This window comes from Chiroxiphia lanceolata, chromosome 6 (assembly GCF_009829145.1).
Source record: "Chiroxiphia lanceolata isolate bChiLan1 chromosome 6, bChiLan1.pri, whole genome shotgun sequence".
Classification (NCBI taxonomy): Eukaryota; Metazoa; Chordata; class Aves; order Passeriformes; family Pipridae; genus Chiroxiphia; species Chiroxiphia lanceolata.
Window position 1 is genome coordinate 30,131,934 of NC_045642.1, and position 10,254 is coordinate 30,142,187.

The 10,254-nt window shown below is 43.9% G+C and overlaps 1 protein-coding gene across 6 annotated transcripts in view; it reads right to left on the reverse strand.

The window, feature by feature from the left end:
- Nucleotides 1-10,254, reverse strand: part of SUSD6 (sushi domain containing 6) — a 111,385-nt gene that overhangs the window by 86,549 nt on the left and 14,582 nt on the right. For 5 of the 6 annotated variants that reach the window (XM_032690995.1, XM_032690998.1, XM_032690997.1 and 2 more), the window contains exon 2: nt 9,336-9,481. The gene's annotated coding sequence lies outside the window, so the exon portion shown is untranslated. Of the gene's footprint in view, nt 1-9,335; nt 9,482-10,013; nt 10,174-10,254 lie in introns of those variants that run through there. The other variant, XM_032690994.1, reaches the window with a different exon arrangement.

The following is a 10,254-nucleotide window of genomic DNA, read 5'->3' on the forward strand; positions in this document are numbered from 1 at the left end:
TAATTCTCATTCATACAAAATTTTTTTTATAATTATATTAAAGCATAATTAAAAACACTATGCTCTTCTTTGAGGCCTCAGATACACTAATATAATGGGTTTTTTTAAATCATGGAATCACAGAAATCAGCATTTACAGACTATCTTTTATATCCAAAGTATCACACAGACCTTAACTAATTGCTTTTACATTGGATTTGCCATACTGCATCAGACTACCAGCCTGTCTAATCCAACATCTTGTTACCAGCCAACCACGAATGCTTCAGAGGAAGTAAATGCCACTAACTGCCTGCAAAACAGTTACAACTCTCTTCCAGCCCAGTGCTTGTGACCTACTGATTCCATTCTTGTCATGCTCCAGGTTCTGGACAGGGAGGTGATACATTTTGCCTTTATTACACATGTCAATAAAGGAAGATCAGGAGCTGCCACCATCAGAGCGCCTCTCCCCAAGGCACAAAGCATAATGTCTCAACTAAGGTATTTTGGCACAATTTTTCTGATGTTCGCTTTCAGGTTGCTTGAATAGAAATTAAAATAAATAATTAATTGAAACATTTACTTTGGGTAGTAGAAATTTTAAAGCATGAAAGCTGCCAGAATTCACTGGAGGGTCAAAGCATGCTTGTTTTGTGCGGCCCCATCTAATTAAACAATTAATTTCTCATCTGATGGTTATGGATGTTACTTTTACTCCACAGAAGTATTACTATCACATAACCTTAGCCCATCAATACACTTCTTCCTGGTGGAGACACCGATGGGATTTGGTCAGACTCACTGGCACAGGGCTGGGGGAAAGGGCAGCTCATATATGGGGGCACTGAGACACCCCACAAGACATCTTACCCTTGTTCCTTTGGCAAACCTGGCAGTGGAGGCTGGGCTAGAGAACATGTTTTACAGCAATATAAAGCATTTCTCATAGTTTTGCAAATACACAGTGTTCTGCACACCTTGATAGCCTCCACAGGGACAGTTGCTGACTTCCAGATCCAGACATGACACTGGATTATTCAGATAAAAGAAACATATTTTTAATCCCAGACATGAAATTCTTATCGCGTCCTTCAAACTGCTGGAAGCACTTCGCATCCTGTGAAAACAAATGGTACCTTTCACCCTCCTGCACACACTTGCCCATCCCTTCCATCCCATGACGAACTTTACAGGTTATTGATGTCTGTTCAGGACACATCTCACATGACCCCAATTTCAAGCTAATTTCACTCCTGAGAAAAGCCACAGATAAAATATGATTCCTGATGGTAGTGCTCAGCTGGAAAAGGTCTCATGACAGTCCAAGCACTATCAGAGGAAAAAAAACATAGCCTAAGATATAATGTTACCTCAGGCTGTCACACAACCCATCCTTGGCCATGAGCCCTGGTAATGTTACCATCCTGTGTGATCTCCTCCTCCCCAGCACTATGTGCTCTTGCAGACAAGGAGGGAGTGTTGTACCTGCCTCATGCCATTTGCTCCCTCCTCCACACTGCTGCCCAGCCAGCAAACCAAAAGACTGAGGCAGTTTCACTCCAAGGACAAGCTGCTACACAGACCCTTCAGCTCCCAGCTCAGTCATCAAAGACTTTTTGGCTTCAGAGGACTCTCTCACAAACTTTTTCTTCTCAGAGAGTGAGTTCTTACTGTTAAAATGCAGGAGAGCTACTCACATTTGGCTGCTTCCATCAGTGCCCCCCTCCCACCCGCCCCCACCCCTCTCCTGGCCCTGGAAAGCTGGTAGCTTCACACCAGAGGTGGGAATCACACCAGAGCAGGTGGAATCACACCAGAGATGCCTTTTGTTCCTCAGAGCTGGCAGCATGCCAGGCATGATTCTAGCAAACAGCATCTCCCACTTGGGCATATGTGACAGCCATGCACACTATTACTCCTTTGCCTTCTTGCTGATAACACCTCTGTGACCTATTCATTGACAACTTGTTAGAAATGGGGTTTGTGCAGGAGTAAATCAATTTTTAAGTGCTTCCAAAATTCCCACAGCCCATTAGCCTCCTGTTGAGTTTATCTCTCCTATTTTGCTTTGTTTTTTTTCCCATTTCCTTCCACACACATCTCCTGTTCTGCTAGCCCTTGGTTACACTTCCAGGTTCATACACTAGAACCCATGCACATTTTTCATGTTTAGCAGGGCATTACTCATTTATTAATATTCAGAGTAGATGTAAATAAAGCAGCTCATCTCCAAAAGACTACTGAAGCAACATGGGAAAAACAACAACAAAAGACAAATCCTGGCACACCATCCACCCTTCTACCTTACTGGAGCACTCAAGTTTATAGCCTGCTGATGAAGGACAGGTAAGGCTAAACCAGGCTATGAGTATCGTCCTTGCCATGACATTTCCCTTCTCAGAGTACTACAAATATTCACTGCACTAGTAGATTTTTTTCTTTCTGTGACTTGAAATGCAACATGCAGTTGTGGAGCAGCTGCCAGGGCTTTCATGTCATCATGGGAGCCAAAAGACTCAGCTCACAACCTGGAGTTTACGGGGATTTGGGGCTTGAAGCTGTACAACATTTGTTCTGTACATATAGGTCTGTAGCAGAGAAGCTAAAAAAAATCATCTCCTGGAAAATACCCAGAGCTTTTCTCTCTCAGGGAAACAAATGAGGCCTTAATTAATTTTCTTTCAAATACAGCAAATTGACTTCTGCTCCAGTTGTGCTAGATTCAAGCCACACAGCACAATGGTATTAATTCCACTTCACTTAAGGGCTAAATATTCAGAGCAAGGAAAAGGGAGTTTTCTGTAGGTCTTGCTCATGTTGAAGTCAACAACCAAACCACACTGGTTTTCACAGGAGTGGTTTCTTCAGTATCTGCATTTCTGAGGTTGACTGTGACATGCCCCTGGGTTAGCACAACAAAATGCAGGATATATGAAAGGCACCAGCTAAGCAAGTTGCCTGGTCCTTTGCATATTTTTAAAGGCCTGCCACATCCTGCCTCAAATTTCATTTTACAGGCTCAAAGATAGAAGCACTGTTAGTGTCCTGTCCTAAGACTACTTTACTGGTTCGCTGATCATCCTAACTAGCCCTGCTGTCTCAATCTAATTTTTCTTAACACCAGAGTCTTGCCTGCAGGATTTCCCAACACTGGAATAACATACAGTGTTCTAGACAGGGTCTCCTCAGTACCTTGCAAACCAGTGGTGTACTCTCTCACCTCTACCAGAGATACTTTGCCCAATAAACCAGAAGATCACATTTGCCTTCTTAGCATTTGCTTCCTTTGGGTAGCTCAGAGCTGCCCTACAATCAGCATTTACCCCATGTCCAAGAGAATTGCACCCAATCCTAGCAGAACAATTTGCCTGGGCACACTGATGCTGTGCAGCAGACATCCTGCATGGGTATCTCACCATGGTGTTCTTCAGTGCCATGGACCTGTACTAGCACCATCTCATGAATCTCATCCCTATGCTGTGCTAAAAACCATGAGAGTTGGAAAGAAAAAACTGTACAATAAAACCCAAATCACTGAGTCCAGTGAAACTGTTAGTTCAAGCAGAGAAACTGCAGGATCTGACCTATATATACATATATAGGAAATACCAATTCTGCAAAACTTACTGTTATGGGAAACTATCCATCCTGTCCCCTTTAATATGTTCAATGATAAAGTAGCTGCATCATGGCCTATGTGCTACAGTAAAGAGGTACAGCAGACCCCCTCTAGTTTGTCTGTGGGATTCTGTTTCAAAGAAGATGAAGGACAAGATCTCTTTCACCATAAAATCCTGTGATTAATTTAAATTACTTTCCAACCATATTCATGCTGCCAAGTTTATCTAATATATTTAATATACTGCTTCATTATCACATTGGCTATGCACTGCCTGGGGGGTGCTATTATTCCTCTTCACAGATAGAAGAGGGAGGCACAGATCCCATAGGTATCCACTCATATAATTTATTTAGTAACAAAGTCACAGAGCAAAGAACTGAAACTGTCCCTGTCTAACACCCATTGTACTCAACCCTTCTTTCTCTCCAACAACAACAACATGTTCCAGGATTTCCCAAAAAGCAGCTTGATTTACTTGCAGCTCCTCCTCTGTCAATTCTGAAAATTAAATTAAGAAAGTCAGGCATCTCTTGATTTATTCTTCAAAATTAAAGTATCTGTAGAAGTCTTTCTATTACACAGTAGGTTTTTGTTACAGGGCATTTGTTAACTTCTTGGATTCCCATCTTTTCTTTTCACATGATTTTGTATTGTTTGGCTACATAGAGTGACTCTGTACACCTCAAGAAAGCAGCAAAACTTCATTTTCTTTCCTTAATATAAAACTCATCCCCCTTCAAGTTGCAAAGCTGCATATTAAAACTACTGTCTGCTGACTTTCATATTTTCTGAGGCAACATCTGGCATAAAAACTGATTGCAAATATGATCAGAGTTAGCAAGATTTTCTTCCAGCAGTCTTCCAGCTGGCTTTATTCCCAGATATCAGCCCAATGGAAAAGAAAAATCTATTTGGCAGTGTCTCCAGTTGCAGTTTCTCATTCTTCAGGTAGAACAGTTTCCAGTCCTGGGGAGGTTTGGTAGATGTGGAATTCAGATGATGAGGTCTGAACTGCACTGGAACTGATATGGCCTCTGGAGTTCTGGACAGATGCTCTCTGATGCCTAAATAATTCAGAATCCCAGCTCATGCTGCAGAAGAATAATAGAGTTTATCCCCTCCAAAGTCTGGTATAATTTGAGGAATATAAAAGTAATCGTATCATTATAAGTAGCTTCAGCTTCAGACATTCACCCGTAATTAAGTAGAATTATTCATAAGGGGCTGTGGCTGCAGTTAAGGCAGAGTTGGTAGCTCAGGTTGTTGTCAAACTGTTCAAACAGCAGGGGCAACTCAGCCCTGGGCAACCGCCTCGCTGGACTTAATGTGGGTGAGTGATGTGACTCTGTCCATGTATGTTCAGTCTGCCTCCAAGAGTGGGATATTTGTCTTTCAGTTCTCCTGAATTCAGGAAGTAGGCAGGTTCAACACCTCTCTGCCTTTCTCCTCAGGCCATGATAGACACCAATGCAGGCTGAGTGCAAAGCCCTCATATAGCTCTTTTACACTCCATAAGCATGGGTGTATGGATAACAAAACAAGGGGCCAACTCTGATTCCTGACCCCTCTCTCATGCTCCCTGCTGCGTGTCACTCCCAGATGAAAGCAGAAGCAAACAGCAAATCTCTTCCTTCTGTCTGCCAGCTCCTTGGCACAGCACCACCAGGCAAAACCAAGTACAATCTAGGAATGGAAAAGCAGCTCATATTTAGACTGGAACATTAAATACTATATCCTAGAATATTACATTCTGATGTGGCTTCCGGCAGGGGAAGGAGGAGTAATGTGAGATTTTTGCAGTTCTAAAAATACATAACTGATAAAATCCAAGAAGTGGTGAAGGTGGAAATCATACAAAAAGAGAAAGAATCTTACTATTCAGCTAATAAACACCTCAGATTAGTTAAAACTAAAATAATTTAAAATCTCCAGTCTTAATCTGACAGTGTGTTCTGTTTGATTACACTTTGCATTTTACTTCCCCTGAAGAGCATCACCAGCAATGTCATATTCCCCACTGTTCTTCAATAGCTTCATGTTGTGATTTCCAGGCTGTGCTAGAATAAATAGCACAGCTCGGAAACTGAAGCGGCATGCAAGACTGATCATTTGCTCAAAACCAACAGTTTCCAAGTAAATGAATGGAATGTAATTGCATTTCAGCTTCAGCTTGAAAATGTAACCAGTATTAGGTTACAACTCCTGTTGAGTTTACATTCAATGGCACTTGCTTATTACAGACTATTCTGGGTCACTGCACTATTTGTATATGGATAGTAGTTCATGGACATGTAGTTTGTAGTTCCTGCATGGATCACTCCAGTGGTGTACTCTGACCTCTCATACCAAAGACATCCTCGTACTAATGTCAGGTATCCATTTACCTCATCTTAAGTTTGCTCTATGCCCATGGGGCCAAATCTATCACTATATGCAAGGGCTCTGTAACTCCCTCACGACCCATGAGCTCTCTATAAAAAGCCAAGCCTGACCAGAAGAACTGAGTGCATGAGGCTCAACAGCCACATCTGGGATTTGGTTTGGGAAAAAATATGCCAGTATTCTAATTTCTCCAGAAATAACCACTGGCAACAGAATATCCCTAGAAGCAAATTAAATCTTCTCTCACATCTATACTTGTTTCCATGGAAATATGCAGTGACAAGGTTTTTCCCCTCATGTTCTTTGCCAGCCTACCATATTTTTTTTTCAAACAGCCCTGGTAACTGAATAGGTTCTCCCAAATACAAGAGAGCTGTTCAGTCTGACCCCAAGACAGCATCCGTGCAGCAACACTGCTTCCAGTCCTTAATACACAGAGAGACAATTCTTTGCAAATCCTTTCAACCAGGGACCAACAAAACCTTTTCATTACTGAGGACTAACTGGTTTTGATGAGACAGTAAACACCATACACTATGGTGTTACCCAGCAAGAGGAACACAAATAACAACTCATTGTCAGCACACTGGCCTTAGACTCCAGCTTTATATTAGAGTGAAGGATATAGTATTTGTAGTGCAAGTCTGTTCCCAGTGGCTGCCAAACATCTGGCTTCTGGCAGTAGCCCTCTGCACTGCCCCTCACCATATGTCACCATCCCCAGCTACCTCCTCACATCCCCTCTCTTCTCTGCTTCCCTGCTCTGTGCATCTGCCCCAGCCAGAAGCTCTATTTCCCTGGAGACTCACATGAAGTGGCTGAGGCCCAACCACAGATGACACATTAAGTAGAGCCTCTGGGCTGTGAGCAGCGGGGACAGTGCCTCGGCTTTGGGCAGTTACTTTGAAGTTGCTCAGGGTGCTGTTCCTTCACTGCACAGGAGCAGCCTGGAAGGGGGCTGAAGAACAGCACCTATGACCCAGGAGAGGAGGGAGGCCTTGCCTGCATCTCCCCAGCAGGCAGTCTGTGGCAGCAGGAAAGCAAATGCCCATCCTGCCACCAATGGAGGAAGGGAAAGCCAGGCAGTGCTAGGAGTGCAGGCAGAGAAGAAGCACAGAGTGACAAAGATCAAAGTCAAAGATGTATAAAAGGAGGCAACAGTGAAATCTCACAGAGGAGAAAGGAGAACTTTGGCTTTTGTCAGGTTGTTACACTGACCTTGTGGCATGCTGGGTTTTGGACCTTGGCTATCAGGCAAGCTCAGTGTGTAAAGTCTCATGGAACTTTATGTTCAGCATTATCACTTAGCAGGCTGCAAAGTCACTCAAGTGGATGGGCTGCAGGACTGTAAACAAAGGATTATGGCATGTGACAAGTGGCTGTTCAGATGGAAGGGACCAAGGGTATAATGGCGATGGGAATCAGTAAGACCTTAGATTGAGTGCCTCAATAAAATCTTAAGCTAGTGCTTAAACCATCCAGCTGGCAGAAGAAGGTTGTGCTGGAGAGGCTCTGGTGTGTGCTGGGAGAGGTGCAGGAGCTGTATCTGGGTAGGGAAGGGACATGTTTGGGCAGATGCTTGGTGCCTGAACCCCAGCAACAACTAGGAAGAGAAGGACACTATGCCTAGGAGACACCAGCAAAAGCTGTGTCAGAGAGCTCCTTACTCTCCTCTCCCCAAGGCACTTTCCCCCTATTCTCAGGGCTCAGGAAGGTGCAGGAATATTCTGGTGCAAAACCAGGAAGAATCTAAACAGAGAGAGTAGGCTGCGAGCTTGAGCAGCTAGGTTGGGATCCTCCCAACAATGGTGTAAACATAGCCTGAGACAGAGAGTAGAAATTGCAAATTGGATGAAGACAGGATTCAACCTGGAAAACAAAAGCTATTTAGCAAGGAATAATAATTCACTAACTAAAGTTCCTCTTGGCAGAGGGGAGAAGAGTTCTGGAAAGTCAAACTGTGTTGATCTAACCCTAGGAGAGCTAGAAAATCAGAGAAGGGGACACGAAGAGATTAGTTAGAGAAGAGAAAGGCAACACACAGGCACTAGGACTGTGCACATAGCTACTATGCCAAGGCAGCACAGAGGTAAGTGCTGGGCAAAAGCCCACTGCTCTGTTCAGGGCTGTGGCTACCATGAGAGCCTGACACACTGGGAGGAGATAAGAAAGGTGATAGCTCCTTGTGCAACTACAAGGCATTGATTTGTGATGACAGTATGAGTTCCTTGTCTCTGAGGGGATATGGAAACCGTTTACAAACATCTGTAGGCATATGCCCAAGCAGGAGGGAGTGCAAATTACTTACTAGAGAAGATAAAACAAAGAGTGGGAAAACCAAAGCAGAAAGTGACTTACAAGATTTTACCAATGAGCTGCAACAGGTTGTGAAATAGCTCTCACAAGAAGAGCAGGAAGGAATCCAGGTATGGGCAGCATTAAATCTGGATGGGAAGAAAGTAATTAATACATGAGTAATGAAAGATATACAGAAGAATTTGTTGAAGTGATAAAAATATTTCCACCTGCACAATCTGTAGTCCCAATTTTCCACTGTCCTGCATTTCTTGCTATCATTAGCACTGATGCAAAGCAGGAAAATGTTTATTAAAGCAGGAACGTAATGTTATAGCACTGCTCCACCTGAGCACATAGATTTCTAGACATACCTAGCCAACAGAGAATTAGGGTTTACAATTGTGTCTGGGAAAATGACTAAGCAGCAGTGATCCTCTTCAACTCATCCAGCCATATTCTCCTGCCCCATTCCAAATCTCCTTTACTCTTCACGAGGTAGGGATATGATTCCATGTTTGGACAGTGTGTGTTAATGTCTCCTAAAGTCACATCCAGCTGCTTTTAAAAAACTCCCAATTAATCCCTTTTTAATTGCCTGTGGGAGACCACCTCCTTATAAGGCTCCCAAAGACTGACAAGGAAACCTGAGGAGATCAAAGCCCAAATACAGTCCCAATGAAGGTTGAAATAGCCACCTGCCAAAAATTTGGAGAAGCCCACACCTTACCTGGCATATATGCTTACCAGCTTAATATTTTCCATGAGGAGGGAGCACAGCCATGGCTACAGTGCTACAGCAAGTATGAATGGTTAGCCCCAGCAGAGAGCTGTTCCTTGGACTGAGGATGTTTCACATAACTAACTGCCAAGCTTTATAACCATCCCCTGCAGACTATGATGATGATGAATGAATGAGATCAGACTAGTCCATATGGTTTATTGGTGGAATTTGCCCACACGCTGTAGATGCATCATTACTCTGTGTACTCATCAGCATGGGGATGAGCACAGTTCAAAGTCTTTGCCCATACAATATGAAATCACAACCAACCTGCAGCTCCTCAGCTTTATCCCAAGAACTCTTCAGGCCTTTTTGGTGTCCTTCTGTTCCTCTGTATCCTTGTCCTGGGCCATCCTGCAAGTCATTTGGTGAATGCCATGTCCTTCCTTATTAAAGTAAAGCATAGTAAGCTGCACCTATAGAAGTTAAACAAGAAATTGTTGAAAAACTTTGAATTCATAACACAGTGGCTAATAGTGTGTTGACTACTCTTGTCCTCTGCCTGACAAAATCAGAGTTGCTCCACTATGTGGCACAGATGCTCTGCAGCTCCACAAGCAGCAATGATCCTCTTTCTGCTGACTGATATTTCCACAGCAGAGCATTTCTCAACTCCATTGAGACTGCTGAGCCCAGGAACCCTGTAGAAACAGGGGATATTTCAAAGTAACTGCAAGCACCATGTTCAGAGTAGGTACCCAAAAAGGTGTACTGTATTGCCTAACACATCCCTGCGTCAAGCAATACCTTGCATTAGCACTAAAGGGAATAGGGTTTCATGGATGGAAACTGCTTTGAGCTGAAATCTGAGAGCTGTAACATTCCTTTCCAGCTCTGAATTCCCTAGGCGGTCCAAGGCAGGCACCTTCATCTCCCTGTGGCTCAGTTTGCCATCTGTAAAACTGGGTTAGCATCCCCTCCTCCTTCTTACATCACTTTTATCCTTACCTATATTAACGGTAAATAGAGACGGGCTTGTTTGTGTGCGGGCACAGCGCAAAACGGAGGGCAAGACCGTGAAAGTGCCGCTCCTATGGGGAAGGTCTGCAGGGAAAGATAAGCGCTCGGAGGGGCAGGTGCAGAGCAGGATGCAAGGATGCAGGGATGCGCACACGGGGAGGGGGGACGCCTGCAGGGAATGACACACGCGAGGCCGGGCGCTCGCCCGCCGCCCGAGCCAGCCCCACGC